The sequence below is a fragment of the Onychostruthus taczanowskii genome, unplaced genomic scaffold (genome assembly GCF_017590055.1).
Source record: "Onychostruthus taczanowskii isolate IOZ18803 unplaced genomic scaffold, ASM1759005v1 scaffold83, whole genome shotgun sequence".
Taxonomy (NCBI): Eukaryota; Metazoa; Chordata; class Aves; order Passeriformes; family Passeridae; genus Onychostruthus; species Onychostruthus taczanowskii.
In genome coordinates, this window is record NW_024506221.1 from 1,297,180 (window position 1) to 1,313,103 (window position 15,924).

Consider the following 15,924-nt stretch of genomic DNA (forward strand, 5'->3'; position numbering starts at 1 on the left):
CTATGGTTTATTCAGTATTAGTCAATAGAATATACTTTTCATTACTGTTTATTTAAAAATACTCTTTGGGTTTATTAGCAGATGAATTCTTCTTGAAATTCTTCTCTGAAGAATTTATTTAAATGTAACTTCTGGTTACATTTAAATAAATTCTTTATTTGGTGAAGCATGGAAGGTTATAAGAGAAAAGGAAGGTTTTAAGAGAAAAAAATTATTTATGCACGTACTAAGTGCTTCTGGAATAGACTTTGCAGATGCAATCTTACAGTGCTGCACAATTTCTTACAGAGATGTGATTCAGCCACTGGCTTAAGAGTAAGGAATGAAATAAAAAATAAAAAAAGGAGACCCTTCTCCCCCTCATATACAAAAGATATAAAGTAAATTAACATTTATTGTGTTCTCTAAATCATCTTCTAGAATCTAATAACATCTTTAATAGACATAACAGCATGACTGCTTAATAGCTTTTATTTTCCATTGTTGCTTTAGTGTCATACTTTTTGCCAAATCTCATTCCAGGAGTGCACAAATATCACTGCTGAGAGTGGACGTGTGGCTTATTCCCATAGTTTGCTATTTGGGAAGACAATTGAAGTAGAAGCTGCAGTAGTCTTATGGTCTTCATCTTGCTCTATGTGTTTCAAGCACTCTGCCCTTCCTCCTGCTGAATGAAACTATGCCTTGCTTTCCTCCACTTGAAATAATCACCTGTCTTCTGGTGATTAATTTAGTTATGCAGATTTTGTTCTGCTTGTTTTTGGAGCCTCCCTGAGCTTTTAATCATCAAATCCATTGCTCATAAATCTTGTTCCTTGCAGGCGTTTGCTACCTCCAACATGGGTGGTATATTCTGAGCAGTGCACCCTTCACTCAGCACTCAAGAGGTCACACCCACATCCGAGTCCAGGTGGACGACTGTTCACCCAAAATTCAGCTCGTTCCTCTTCAGGTTTTGAAAGTATTCCTTACACTAACTGACTATCTTTGTTCCAGACCCTTATCCAAAACTTTTCCTCTCCGAAGCTGTTTTTTGCCAAATCCTGGTTCTGGAACAGAGCACAGAAAATCAACAGTTTTGACCATTGTTTACTTGGGAGGAAATGGGATCTTTTCCCCAGTTTCCACCTGGGAGGAGAGGTGCTTTATTCCCAAGAAATTTCCTTCATCATTTAATGACCCTACCAGCAGGTTGTGTTCTGCAGCTTCCCCTCTCAGAGTAAAAAACCTAAACATTTTATTTTAATAAAATATCTTCCTCCTTTCCAGTCAGCCTCACTAGCATCCTACAGTTCTTTTTGCTTTTGGCAGCTCTCCCAGAACTCTGGGCTGAAGGCAGAAAGAAACCACACTGATTCTGTGGTTTCTAGAAGGGACCAAGGCTCCTTATTACATATTTCATGCAGCTGTGCTTTCTTGGCCATCTCTCTCACTTCCCCAGTTAAATCCCAGTCTTTTTTTTCTCCATTAGCACATATGGTTTTCTAAGATAATCAGGTCAATGACTCATTGTACACACTTGTTAAATGGGATCATTTTGAAGGTGTTTTGCACCTTCAAAGGTGAAGTGGTGTGGTTCAGTTTGGGTGTATTGCAATACAGAATTGCTAGTCTTGACATTGGAGAGAATAGGTGCTCTTATCTCATGCCTCCTTGCATATTGGTAGGCAGCTTTTCATACTAAAATACACTAATTTATCAATACCCAAACTGTACTAATCCCCTTCAAATACCTTTTAATATGTTCACTTCCTTCAGGGTTCTGTTAAGGAGGTTATGGAAACATAGATTTCATCTCTGTGACTGTATGTGTGTGTGAATCTGTATATTTCCACATATATGTATACAGAGAAAACACTTATGCATGAACTTATATTTCTTTCAAGATACATAATAACAATAACCTACAGTTAATGCTTGCAGTATAAATTCCAAGAAAGAACTTAAATTGCTATTAGAATATGTATCAGATAGACAAAAAATGCTCACACACACACTCACACACACACACACACACCCCATTTTGTAAAAATGGGCAATCCAAATTTTATTTGTGTTTTATCCAAATTTTATTTGTATTGTAAGGGAAAAAAAGAGAGGTGTTAAATCTGTCCATTTACATTTCATCAATTCCACATATCTAATTAGATTTTTGAAGAAATTAAAACATTTTACAAATGTAAGTATTTAACTTCAGAAACATTTTGGAAAAAAAATAGTTGGACAATATAAGGCCATGTTTGAATTAGAAAAAAAATGTTTATATTATTGAAGGTTAATGAAAGTAGTTTTAGATTTATGTTTTCATGTGATAGTCTCTTTATTTTTTTTTTTTTCATAATCACCATGTTCCTACAAAAGAAACAAGTTTACTCTGCATTTGGAGGTGCTCAGAGAGCAATAGAAATGTGTTACAGGAACCTATTGCCCTGTGAATTCTCAGAGCTGTTTCCTGGTACAGTTCTGCAGATTCTATAGAAGTGAAATGCTTTCTTTGTGGTAATTATAAACATGTGTTCTAGAAGCAGAAGTTGCCAGACTTCATGAATTGAGGAATTTTTATTATGACTTACTGTCACAGTCTTTCATACAAAGATAGAAATGGCTCTCCCTGTCCAGATGGCTGCTCTCATCTCATCCCTACCTTCCAGTCCCTTTTGTGTGCAGGTGTCAATCCAATTACATTTCCTGACACCTGATAGCTGTGTTTAGCTGTGGTTTCCAGATCACAGATTTTTCAGTGGATACAATGAAAATGGTAGGGAAGTGCCAGCAGCAACTTCATTTATACTAAAAGTCTGCATTCTAGATGTAAGGAAAATACTGTTGCTTTTAACAGTACTGTGTTATGAGAAGTAGGAAAGCAAAGAATGATGAAAAAAGAGTTTCTAATAGTGAACATGTGGCATGTGTTATTTCTGTACCATAGAGAGGGGACCCTCTGTCACGCAGCAGCAGCAGTTTGAGCAGATCAGGGTGCTAAAGAAGGCTGCTGGAAAAAATGATAATACTGCACTACAGCTTTGATGTTTGGGGTTGTGCACTTTGAACAATCTTGCTATGTTCATTACATTTTTTAATTGCTAGGATTAAGACCTTAGAGAATGAACTAAGGACTTTACAGAGCTAATCATCCATCCTGAATTTGTCTTGAGAAAGAGGTAGAAGCATGCATCTGAGATTTTGCTTCATTTGGCTGAATAATTCTCTCCCTGTTTCATTTATTAATTTGGTAATTCATTTTATAACTCTTCCTAGCCTCTTATACCTCTTCCTGGCTTCATGTATGGGCATGGGTCTCATAGTATCTCCTGTCTTCACATTTTTGGAAATGCTAAAGTTCACTTCAACACATGGCTTTTATGTACTTAGTCTTGAGGGTGTGATATGGCAGCATTCCAGCACTGGGTAAAAAGATTGTATGGAAAGGAAAACCACAAATATTCACCTCAAAGCTCTGCATTCTTATTTGGTACAGGATTTCTTGGCCCTGTGACGTACCAGGGAAGACACTCTCCTTCAGATTCAGGCTGCCATTTTTTTCAGCTCTACTCGAATATAAATTTTTGAAAAGACTGCATGAACTATGGCTGAACTTCTCTTGGCTACTTTGCTGCTGAAAATTTTCCTTCATCACGAAAGTCCCAATTAAATTTTAGTTCATAAATGCCCCATACTATCAACTAAATGGTTGCTGGAAGCAGCTGCATGTGTTAACTATATATGAAGTTCAAGAATGTTACATCTTTAATGGGATAAAACATTCTTATAACAGAAAGGAAACAAGCACCTTTCTTTCTTTTATAGTATGATAGCCTACAAGAGTTGGGAAGAAATTTTTCTTCCCTTATGTAATTATCTAGTTACATTAAAAGGGTGAAAGGGGATTTGATTTCCACTGAAATCTCAGGTGCTAGCCTCTGTAGGAAATATGATGATGACTAGATTAGATGAAGTAGCAGTCTGCGTTAGGATGGAGACACCGATTATTCATAGGTTTTAAGACCCAGAAGGGACCATTATGATAATTTAGCTTGACCTCTTGTATAACATAAGCCTTATAATTTCACACAGTAATTCTTGTGCTGAGCTCCTAACGCATTCCTGTGCATTAGCAGACCAGTCCTGAAGCTTTACTTTGGCACAGAAAGAAAGTGGAAGCTACTAAGGCAGAAGAATATTTTAGTCCTTTCCTTATCCTACTGGAAAGAATGATAATTTCACCTGACTACATGAGAAAGGACAGTCAGTAAAGGTTTTAAGAGCACAGGTCTGTATTTTTATCTGAAAATTTGTATACCATTATATTCCAAAGTTTAAACATAGTAGTTTATTTTAAATTGATGAAGAAAATGATGGAATATTATACCTTAGACTAACTGGAAATGACTCATTACTATTTCTGAAAATGTTTTTTCTGCATCACCTTTAGGACCATCGAGGCAGCTAGGGCACAGCTTGTTTATTTGGTGATGGAGGAGACAGTGGGCTCCCAAATGATTTTCTTTTCTATGTTTCTAAATGTATCTTAGTTATAATGCAGTTTAGTCTTCATTGCAATGCTAGAATATGGACGAAGAGTAAGAAGGCCATGTTCTTGTGTTCAGATAGATCAGATCAGTGATATTCAGCCAATTTGCATGTAATTGCTTCTCTTTACACTTGTGTACATAAGGTCCTTAGAAAGAGTTGGGTCAGGAGAGGATGTGGGAAAATCTGTTTTGCTTGTCATTTATCTTAGCTGGAATTTTCTTCTTGGTTTGGTTGAGTTTTATCCCTTTATGTGTTGCTTTGCCTGGAAAATAAAATTCAATTGATTGTTTTTCCTTTCAGTTTCCTTCCTATTTCTCAGGTGCTTGTGTTCCCTGTGAGTGTGTGTTTTTGGATGTTTACATCAGGGAATATAAGCCTTTTTTTGCTTGTACTGCTTTTTATTTGAAGTGTATGGAAAATATGTTGTATGGAAAAAGTGTATGGAAAGGGTGTTCACAGTGTACCATTTTCTTCAAAATGCATACATAGTTGTATTAAAATACTTTTTGAACAATCTACTCATGTAGAGATCTCAAAAATATTCTGACTATATGACCTGAGATGCTAATGCCAGAACAAAGGGCAAAAGACACAGAGGAACTATATATGGGTTACATTTTTATTTACGGCTCCTTAGATGGCCACAAGAGAAACTACACCATTTAACTTGAGGAAAATAGTAGGATTTAATCTGCTGCATCATTAGTTCTGAACATCTTACTTTTCCTCTGCTGATACATACCTATTTTTCACATGCACCAGGACAACCTGAACTTTATTCAAACATGAGCAAAATTAGACACATGGTCCTGACACAGTCTTGACACCTATATTTCTCTAGCATGAAAATTTGTAAGTGTAGATAAATTCCACTGTTTTGTGTAAGCGTGTCTGCAGATATGATAGCTGAGAGTCATCAAGTCTGGAAATTATGCAAAGCTTTATGCTCTATAAATGTACAGTTTTTTAGGAAATGGACTACTCTTTGAAACAGGGCTTCTCAGTTTATAAGTGCTTCAGGCAGCTTGCCAATAGAACTTGTGATAATTAACTTCCAAAAATTTGTTTCCTGAGAAGTTTTGAGCTCTGATCTAGAGGTATCATACTGGAGGTATCAGTGATGTTAGCCTTCTCTTGATTGCTTTCTTTCCTGAATCATTGCTCAACTCCTTTACATTTTTGAACAAACACAGAGCAAATAAAATACATATGCATTGTGCCATACATCATTGAATGACTTGAATTCTTCTACTAACTAGACTAGAATTGCACCAGCGGGCACAGAATTGGAAACGATAATGTCATGAGAATAAGACTTGGGAATAAGATGCAGAAGGATGAGTATTGATTCCCATTATGTAATCACCCGTTTCAGAACGGTTCTTTTATTATTTTTGTATTTAAATTATTCTTCATTCACATAAAGATAAGCACAAAACAAATGCTAACTGCAATTACTCTTGCCATCTAACATTATGGTACTTTATTATCAAAATATTATTCCTATTTTTTCCTGATTTTTCTAATTTTACTATTTCTGATAGAGTGGCTACAAGGGAAGGTAATCATTCATGTTGGTGGTGGTATTTCTTTATTATTTCCTCAACTGCTGTTCTTATCTTGGAAAATAAATTCTATTATGCTTTTTATGTCCAAGAAACATGACATTTTATTGTTATTTTGTCATATGTTTTTGTGCTTGAGTTCGACTTTTAGGAATATATAAAAATTATACTTGTTCTGTAGCTACCTCAGCCAGCTAACATATATAAGCAACTTACAACATAAGAAATAAGGAAGAATTCTACCTCAGTCTTTGCTAACTCTTAAGCGCAGAATGAAATGGGAAGATATTTGTGAATCTGTAGCCTCTTCCTGAATTTAACATGGAATCATATAAAAACAGGATTCATCAACTACCTGGAACTATAAATAAGTCTAATTCCCAGTAGTTTTTGCATCCTAATTCTTCAGCAGTAAGTGTATATATAATAGAAAATATATTTTCTTAGATAGAAAAAAAAACTCCTCATCCTATTCCACATAGCCAAACCCTCCCTCCCCAAGCAGAGGAGAAGGAGCGCCTAAAACTTAACCTCTAAAAAGGAACCAGATATCTCTATTCTGATGCCTTCAGAAAAACAAAATTATGAGCCAAATAATTTCCCATTTTGTCCTCACTCTTATAATCTGTGCAAGGCTAGCTACCAAAAGGAAATACCAGTGTGCTGAGACAATGAAACTGAGGACAGCCTGTGTTACTATTGTAGATGTTTCAAGATATTTCCTACAATTCCCCATAATTAGGCTCCTGCTGACACATTGTCTGTCTTCCAGTGATGATTCTCACTTTGAAATGAAACAGTCAAAACTATGATGATCCAAAGGAGCATTGGCTTCTTGATTGATGGGAAAGGAATCTTTATTTTTTTATTTTCTCAGATGTCTCTCTCTATTACCAGAAAGAGCCATCTTCTCTGTGCTTGTATTTTCCACGTATCATGAGTTTACTCAGAACATTCAGCACAGCAGATGGCTGGGGACCTTAAACTGCATGATAGGAGTTTTATTAAAAGTCAGTCTGGACCAACACCAAAAGCTAAAAAATAAAATATGTGATAGCACTGGAAGAAAAAGAAGACAGGTAAAGATATATTCTGATGCAAATGTGACCAAAAAAAAAAAAAAAAGATTAATTGAAACTGGTTAGTGCAAAAATAAGGGAAAATGGGATGAAAATGTCAGCGTTCAATGATCAGAAAAATTTTAATTTTCCAAAAGTGTAGACTAAATTTTTTTTTTTTCATCCTTTAGATTGACTTAACTTAATAATAAAAATTTTAAAGAATGGAAAGAAAAGGAACATGAAAGAAGTTTCAAAGTTATTTTTTTCATAACTTGTTCAAAAGCAGTTTCCTCTTAGTTTAATTACACTTTGAAATCTAAAACTTTGTTAGTAATATAACATCCATATTTAGAGATCATGGATCACCTTCTGTTGGGAAAAATTTAAATCATGTACTGTATTGTAAAATATCCTAATTTGTTTAATGTGTTTTTATCTCTTACGATCATATCAACCCTGATTCAATTAGCCCAGTGGTGACTCCCTAGTTTTACTGCAATAGGATTTTTCTATTTGACATATCTGATATGCAGAGGAGTTGCCTCCTGTCATTTCATTCAGAGACGGATGGAAATGCTAATTTTCTAGGGAGGAAATCTTTGTCTGCTGTTTTATTAGTAATATGACTCCAAATCATCTTACAGGTGTTTTTCAGTGGTGGGGTTAGGCTTCATCTCAATCTGATAAGGAGTTCCTAATAAGAGGAAATTAGGTCAGTACTTGCAGAAAAAATTAAGTGCCATATGTCCTGACTCTTCATAATGATCATTAAATCCCCAAAGGACACCTACACAATACATGCAATTTTGAGAAAATAAAGAAAGTCTTCATGAAGCGGTTACAATTTTCTGAGAGCTAATTAGGATCAAGATATTAGGTACTCTTGTTAATATGAGAAGATAAAAAAAACCATGCTGCAAACAGAAAATTCTGTAAATTGATCTCTTTTACCAGCCTTGATAGATTTATTTTTATATGTGGACACAACTCAATATGAAACAAATTGGTATATTCTAAAATATAATTTGGAAAAAAGAGAATTATTGTCCCATATCATTTACTTGTATTCCTCTGTTTATAAACATTTTATAAAGATTTCCTTCATTTTTAAAAAAAACCCCCTACTTTTATTTTTAGATTACAGTTTTCCAAATCTCACAGACCATATTTATGAGCAATATGATATAAAGCGTTCAGGCACTGTAAGCTATCCACTATTTCTTATTATCTAATTTTGAAGAATTAAATATTCCAAGTATCTTATAATTTAATATTTGCTTTATATTTATGAAATTATAAACCACAAATGTATTGACATTGGAGACAAAGTGAGATTTTATACCAGGTTTAATGGTACATAGGTCTGTGTTCAGATACTGCTGCCTTTCAGCATCCTATCTATGAAAAAGAGAATCACTATTCCATGAAAAAGAGAATCTCTATTCTCGTGTGACTTGCCCTTACCACAGCCAGTGTTCATCCAGTGTGTTTTATATGATGTTTGCACGCATGTTACAGTTTAATTTTAAAAGAAGTATTGGAACTTGGTGCTTTGAGACACAGTTGGGGTTTGATCTTTATATTGATAACTACAAAACGACAATTTATTTCAGCCTAGTAACAATATATAAAGTAGAAAGAGAGTGAAAAATACACTATTAGGGAAATTCGATTATCCTGCATTCTCCAAAACAGCACAAAAGTATGCATTGTAGAATTAATTTTAATGTAGGTAAATGTAAAAACCCTGCAAACACTGGGAACAATTTTTCTTTTTAGACTGCAGTGAAGCACCAACTGCAAATGTGTCATAAATATAATTTAGACAATGTAAATGCCAACTGCAGAATTCAATTGTTTTAGTTCTCAGCAGAAATAAAATTTACTAACACAAGCATTAAAAAGTCGTAACTATACTATTGAAAATATACAGTTGCCTGTGTTAACACATTTTGGAAAGGTAAAAACTAATATAGATGCTTAAACTCAGAGCAAATAACTCAGAAGCATAGGAAAACATGGTAGTTCTCTGAAAGAAAAAACCTACACTTGTTTTAGGAAGACACATTTTTCTGCTGCTGAATAAAACATATTCTAAAGAAATATGATGGTGTTATTTGTCTTTGATTTATCTTAGTATAAAAAACACTATTCAGAGAGAGATTTATTAACAGAAGAATTGCATTTTCTCACCCCTAATTAGCTCTAGGGACAAATTAAAGTTTATAGCCTTCAGGAAAGTGCAGTGTATATGTAAGCCAGGATGATCCAGTGGTGTCATTACTATTTCTACATAGATCATTACCTCTTTCTAGTTTAGATTCAAATTTTGAAAATATTTTGGTTAGAATTGGGTGTTATACAAATTATTTTTTAGAGTTTTTATATTCTCACCACCACTGAAAAATCAAGTAATTTAATGAGGTCTTGTCCTGGTTTCAGCTAGGGTAGAGGCAATTTCTTCTCAACAGTTGTTAAAATGCTGTGGTTTGGATTCAGAATGAGAATGGTGTTGATAACACACTGATGTTTGGGTTTTTGCTAAGGCTTGTTTATCTTAAGTCAAGGACTTTCTTCCTTTGTCTCACTCTCTGCCAGTGAGGATGTGTGCAAAAAAACCCTCCCAAAATCCCAAAACTAACTGTGAAGTACCATAGCAAAGACAAGTGGTTGGAACTGACCAAAGGAACATTCCACTCCACAGAAGCCATGCCCAGGATATAAACTGGGGGGAATTTCCCAGAAGCACAGCAGATTTGGGTCCAGGAAGGGGGATCTAGCATCAGTCAGTGGGTGGCGAGCAGTTGCATTGTGCATCACCTGTTTGTTTCCTTTTTATTATCGTTATTATTATTTACCATTATTATTGCATTTTACTTTGGTACCAGTTATTAAACTGTTCTTGTCTCAACATACAGTTTTTCTCAGATCCTTGTCTTCATTTCACCAGGGTGGGGGGCAAGAGAAAAAGGGTTGAGTGAAGGGCTGTGTGGTGTTTCATTTCCAGCTGGGCTTAAGCCAAGACAGGTTTTAGCATGAGAAGTGTCTAATTTTAAGTTTGATGAAACTGGGATTGTATTTATGGTGTTTGGGACCCCCTGGAAGAGAATTTAGGTCTTGATAGTTTTAGTCAACAAAAAACAAGATAACTGAAAACTTTTGACTGTGGAGGTCTGGCTTTTGTTCATTCCCAGCACTGTCTTTGCCAAATTCAGCAACTGCATTAGGGAGAGACCTAAAGACAAATTGCTGTTTCATGTTGTCAATTATACGTGCATGTAGAGAGGAAACTAATGTACTTCCAGTACTACAGGAAAACTGTCAATTCCTGTGGAAAAACTATAGGTAAACCTCAAAGTTCTCATAAACTTTAAAGGTTTCAGCCCTTTAAGAACTATGAAATTACTATCTCTTTCTAAATAAACCCCTTTTTTTCTAAAAACAGTAGTACTGTAAAGCATGGTTTATTCCTGTACTGGAGAAGAGAAGCCTGATGATTACAGTATGTAACTTAGCCAAAGAGCTAGAGATGTAGCAGGAGATTTGCTGCTTTAAAAACAGGCACAGGGGAGGGATGAAAATGCTGGTATGTTTATTAAATTCCAAAATTTGTTCAAGAGAGCAACACTAGCAACAAGGCCATCACAATTAACTCCAAGTATGGCTGTCTGTTCACCTATTGTGGCACATGAATCATAGAATGGTTTATATTGGAAGGGATTTTAAAGATCATTTATTTCCAAATCCACTGCCATGGGAGGGGACACTTTCCACTAGATCAGGTTTCTCAAAGCCGCATCCCATTTTTCTCTGGTAACCAGTGATAAGACCAAAGGGGAAAGCATTAAGCTGTGTCAGGACATGAATAAATTGGATTTTTAGAAAAGGTTCTTCATCCAGAGGTGGGTTGGGCTCTTGAACAGCCTCCCCAGGGAAGTGACAGAGTTCCAGAAGTGTTTTCAGGCACATGGTGAGAATCTTGGGGTTGTCCTGTGCAGGATCAGGGATTGGACTCAGTTATGCTTGTGGGTCCCTTTCAGCTCAGGATCCTCCATGATTCTATTATACAATCTAGCCTTAATCACTCCCAAGAACTGGTCAAGAAGCCTTCTTTGGGCCAATCAGTTCCATCCTCACAGTAAAGAATTTCTTTTTAGTATCTAAACTAAACCTTCCCTCTTTCAATTAAAAAACATTCCCTCTTGCCCTATCACTACACGTCCTTGTGGAAAGTCCCTCTCCAGGTTTTCCTGTAGGGCCCTGCTAGGTATTGGGAGCCTGCTATATGGTGGAACCGTCTCATCTCCAGGAAGAAAACTGCCCACTCTCACAGCCTTGGAGAGGTTCTCCAGTCCTCTGGCCCTGTTCTAACAAGTCTGTGTTCTTATATTGAGTGTCCTGCCTCCGGATGCAGCGCTCCAGGTGGGTCTCAGCAGAGCAGAGCAGAGGAGCAGAATCCCCTCCCTGCCCTGCTGCCCACGGGGCTCTGGATGCAGCCCAGGACATGTTTGGCTCTCTGGGCTGGAAGTGCCATGGCCGGGGCATGTGCAGCCTCTCACCCACAGCACCCCCAAGTTCTCTCAGATCTGCTCTTGATCCATTCTCCACCCAGCCTATATTTGTGTCTGGGATTGCCCCTACCCAGGTGCAAAACTCATTTGGTGTTCTTGAACTTTGTGAGGTTTGTTTGGGCCCACCTCTCAAGCCTGTCAAGATTCTTCTGGATGAAGAAGTGCGTCAACTGCCCCATATGGCTTGGTGTTTGCAGAGTTGCAGAAGTTGTGCTCAATCTCACCATCATTGTCACCAATAAAGTAAAACAGCACCAATCCCAATAGTAACCCTGAAGAATCGTACTTGTCATTGGCCTCCACCTGGGCATCAGGCCACTGATCACATCTCTTTAAATGCAACCATCCATCCAATTCCATTTCTATGATGTCCACCCATCAAATCCATTCCCTCCAGTTTAGAGACAAGGATATTGTGTGGGACAGTGTCAAATACACATCTGCAACTAGATTATGTCTTTTCCCTTGCCTGTTAATGCCACAGCCTTATCATTGAAGGCCACCAAATTTATCAGGCAAGGTTTACCTTTTAGTGAAGTCATGGCTGTCTGCCACCAATAACCTCCTTATATTACACATGGCTTAGTTTTCAGGAGTATCTCCCCTATGGACTTCCTTGGATCTGGGCTGACACTGACCTGTAGTTCCCCATGTCTGTCTTTTCTCATTTGAAAGGATGAACTTTCTCTGACTGTGAGCAATTCTTGTACTCTGGAATACAATGATGTGAGCCACAGCTTCTATGATGGATTTGAACTTAATCTACATGTTGCATCTCTATTGTATTGCCACAATTCATTTAAAAACAAATGCTTTTGAGCATGGCTGTCTTTTGGCTTTCACAATAGGGTGGGCAGCCAGATAACAGAAACACTTCAGTGCTGGATTTTTATGGCTTATATCTGGAAGGGAAAATGGCTAAAAGCATTAATCTCTTTGCTATTCAGAATTTTGACTGCTTTAGCTAGGGGGGTTGGATTCATGATCCATTTACTGTTTCCTGTCCAGCATCTAGTTGGTACATTATGTTCCATGTCTCATTTCATTAGTTGAGCCCTACATGATGTCAATTGAGAAAAGCAGTAGCTGTACATTATAAAATCCTTGTAATGGTATGACAATGACAGTATTATAGTGGTCTTTTTCTTGGTTCCAATGTACATTTTACCATTAAATTTCATTCCTTCAGCTCATATGCAGTGATAGAAAGAAATTCAGCTATACCTCAGCAGGAGTTGTAAAATTTTCCTTGAAATGTTACATAAGGGAACACTTGATAGATGGAAAATACTGATATTGCTTTCAGTTCACCAAATGTAGAATAGTAATCTTGGTAACCAGCCAGACAACATCATAGATATTCACTTCCCTTTGCGAAAAGAAAAAAAAATAAAAGTGTGTGTGTGGGGGGGGGAGGGGATGGAAAGGGAAAACAAGCCCTATCTTCATAAAGTAGAAATTATAAATTGTCAGAATACATTTTTATTTAACCCTTACGCCAGAGAGAATATTTCTGATGAGGGTAAGTTCACGGAAGTTTTATGAGAGACATGGTTACATCTAGACTTGGAAGAAATAGTGCAATGCAATTGGTATGATTTAGAAGTAGGAAGCCAGTGTCTGTTTTGCAATAATTAGGTGCTCATTCCCAGTCGGATTGTACTTAGACTGCATATTTACCAATGGCAATTGTGAAACTTACAACATCTTATTTCATGCCCAAATTTATGTAAAAAAAATGTAAGATGGGAATTTGTTGTACAAAGCAACTATTCATTGACTTAACAACTGCTTTCAATAATCACACACACAAAAAAATTACACAAATCTGAAAGAGCAGAGAGAATAATTGAGACCAAATCTCCATGTCTGTCACCACCTGCCCCGAGAGTGCCCTATATTCATGCAGGGTTCTCCATTTTCTTGTCTTGTACGGGTAAAATGAAACTGTAGATAGGACTGTTAGGTAGCTATGGCACTGTCTATGGAGATGTGCTTGAAGTTTTCATGCGACAGTGCATCTACAAGCACAATTTGTATTAACCAAATCCAAACCTCTGTGAGATTTGCTAGGGACAGAGTATAGAAATATCTGTTTAGAGGTAAAAACCATTCCATTCTGAAAGGCCAGGTTCAATTCCCTGCAGTTTTTGTCAGTCCTTTATCTCACAATCTGATATTTTCTAGATTCATGTACAAAGTACAAATTTTGCACCAAGTAAGGCAGGTGGGATATGTGTGTATGTGTGTCTGTGTGTGTGTGTGTAGTTCCCACTATATGGAAAGAATCCAAACATTTTTAGAGAAATTCACAGTGGTATGAAGTCCATGACTAGGAGAAGGAGACACTCTGGAAGCCACTGTCTGAAGAAGAGAAAAGTAAAACTGGATTGCACACTTTGCAACATTAAATGCATAGTGTCTTGTATTAAACAGGATAAATGCATTAACTGTTGTATTTTTATAAAATGTTGGGATATGGAAATATTTTTGCACACATCACAGCAGGACTTGCTTACTGTATTGTATCATTAGTGATAAAAACCAATATATTCCTAAAGTGTTCACCCCACAAAAAACTGGTCATGAAATCCTTTTAATACCTCACATTTTTCAGTGTTTTTTATTTGAAAAAGAAATAGAGTTTCTCTTGTCTTCAAACAGAATACATGCACACAATCATTAATTTCATTTTTCCTTCCACATAGTTTGCTGTATTGATAGCTCAGTACAGACTTCCATGATTACCAGAATACAAAACCTTTTCTCCAGTCTTCTGACTTCATGGCATGACAATTTTAGTTTTGCTGCATGTTGATATCAAGTCCCTGATTCTTCACACAAATATCACAGTCTTTTTTATGTCTGGACTGGAGCTCATGGGAATCACAGAAGCAGCTGAAATTATTCAATTCCATTGTATATTTTACTAACCTTTCAGGCTGCCAAAAGAAATATGAGAACTATGCTTGTGCTAGGGTCTTCAGCTATTTTCTTATGATATTAGTAGTCATCCAGAAGCAGCCTATTACAAAAGGTAAACCCCTACTATCAGAAAAGATTCCACAGGTCTTCTGGGAAGGTATTAAATACAGACAAGAAATGAAAAATTGCTGAGTACAGTCTTGAAGATCCTGAAAAATGTGAAATTGCTATTACTATATGGTTCATTCCTAAAGAATATTTAAATCTGGAAGAGAAGATACATTTATATTGCAGAATGTATTGCCAATATATTACTTGTTAAAAGAGGTTATGTGTTTCTCCCTTTCAGCTTTTCCCTATGAATTTATTAAGGAAACATTCTTAACTGCATAGTATTTTGTAAAAATAGTGGACAAACGAAGATTTAAGAACAGTTAGCTGCCTTGTTGCCATGGTTACCAAGAGTAATTGACACTGATTGCTGAATACACTAAAATAGAAACAGAACATACCATTTTAAAGAGGGTGCATATAGAAAATTTAGAAGTGAACTAACACTAAAGAAAAGAACAACAGCAAAATTTATTTTCAACTAAGTTCCCTACTTGATGTAGTTTTGTGCACAAAGCATACATTTAATGTGGCAGGGTGATGAAAAAACCCCTCCATCACTGGAAGAGGTTTTAAATAATATCTCTTCAGTTCTGTAGACGGAAGTGCATGTGTGTGTGTCTGCGTGAATGTGCAGACATGAATATCTGTTGTAGGACAGCAGACAAATAGTGTCCTTTATTCCAGATACTGATAATAGCATAAAATTTCATCTATATTGTGTGTGGCAAAATGCTTAGTTTTATTTAGATTATAGACAGTTTAGGAAGGCTGATTGTCTGTTTCCAGAGTACTGCTCCATGCTGTAATTTCAGCTGAAACTCTTAAATAAGGTGTGTTACTTAGTATAATAGAAACAAACAAATTGGGAGTTGTATGTCTTCACACGCAATGAATTTGAATATCATAAGAAATAGACTTATGATTTTGAGCAACTAGAAAAGAGAGTATATCTGAATTTTTAAAAAAACAATGGTGTGTTTAGCCTCTAGAATTTATGCATAATAATACAAGTTAGATTTGATTCTGCTTTAAGGTTAGGAGATGGACAGGTGTGGTGAACTTACAGTTCATTTATCCATTATTTTCTTCCACTAGAAAAGGTTTTGTAAGAGACAATTATATCCTAAGCTGGAATGTAGAAAATGGTCAGATTGT

At 36.3% G+C, this 15,924-nt stretch overlaps 1 long non-coding RNA gene across 1 annotated transcript in view; it reads left to right on the plus strand.

Annotated features, from left to right (window-relative positions):
- The window catches only part of LOC121346642, a 123,925-nt gene that overhangs the window by 60,193 nt on the left and 47,808 nt on the right, over nt 1–15,924 (plus strand). The window lies entirely within an intron of this gene.